This window comes from Coffea eugenioides, chromosome 3 (assembly GCF_003713205.1).
Source record: "Coffea eugenioides isolate CCC68of chromosome 3, Ceug_1.0, whole genome shotgun sequence".
Classification (NCBI taxonomy): domain Eukaryota; kingdom Viridiplantae; phylum Streptophyta; class Magnoliopsida; order Gentianales; family Rubiaceae; genus Coffea; species Coffea eugenioides.
The window spans coordinates 20,931,570-20,932,886 of record NC_040037.1 but is presented as its reverse complement, the minus strand read 5'-3'; positions in this window follow the sequence as shown (position 1 = coordinate 20,932,886).

Here is a 1,317-nt window from a genome sequence, read left to right as displayed (position 1 = left end):
AGTCATTTTCTCAATGGATAGGGACCGGCGGGCTCAGATGGCTTCCCGAGGAAGTTTTTCACGGCTACGTGGGAGGTGGTCGCTGAAGATGTCCATAGAGCTATAGTGAGCTTCTTTTGTGGTGCGATGTTGCCAAGAAGTGTCACCACTACTACAATTGTGTTGCTGCCAAAGGTTCAATGCCCTCAGGATTTTACACAATTCCGGTCGATAAGTTTATGCAACTTTGTCAACAAGGTCATTTCCAAAATCTTATCCGCCCGTCTAGCTAGGGTTCTTCCTGGTATTATCTCACCGCAGCAGAGTGGTTTCGTGCCAGGGAGGCAGATGGCGGACAATTTTCTCTTAGCTCAAGAGTTGTTGAGTGATATTAAAAAACCCAACCGGGAAGGGAATGTGATGCTCAAGTTGGACATGATGAAGGCCTATGATAGGATATCTTGGTTGTTTTTTACGCAACTTCTCAGGCAGTTTGGGTTTTGCAAGGCTTGGATTGATATGGTGTGGAGATTGATTTCAATGTTTGGTTTTCCATCATTGTGAATGGCTTGCCGCATGGGTTCTTTAAGTCCACTCCAGGCTTGCGTCAGGGTGATCCAATTTCGCCGGCCTTGTTTGTTATTGGGACAGAGGTTCTGTCTCGCTCTCTGAATACGTTGGCAGAGCATGGGAGCTTCCGGTCCTTTAAAGTGCCGAGTGGTTGCCCTGTGGTCACTCACTTGGCATATGTTGACAACGTGGTAATTTTCACTAGCGGCCTTAAGGCTTCTATGAAGTTGGTTAAGAGGGTGCTAGATGGATACTGTTCACTGTCGGGACAGCGGGTTAATTGTCGGAAGAGTTGCTTTTTGGTGCACCCCAATTTGTCTCCTGCAACGTCGAGCAATGATCGGGATGATAACAGGCTTTTCGCACAAGGTCGCACAAGTCCTTCCCAATCAAATACCTTGGATGCCCTTTATTTATTGGATGGAGAAGATTGCATTATTTTGCAGACATCTGCAGTACGGTAACGACTAGAATCTTATCATGGAAGCATCGGGTTCTTTCGACTGGGGGCAAATTGGTGTTGTTAAGAAGTGTGCTTTCCTCAATGCCGACCTACTTGTTACCAGCAGCATCTCTGCCAAAGGGAGTTTTTGCGTCTATCGAAAATGTGATGGCTGCCTTTTTGTGGGGCTCGTCGGAGGCTGGCCCTAAGTTTCAGTGGATAAGCTGGGGAGATTTGTGCTGACCTCCGAAAGCTGGTGGGGTCAGTATTCGTAGCATTGCCATGGTGTACGACGCTTTTTCCATTAAGCTTTGGTGGAATTTTCA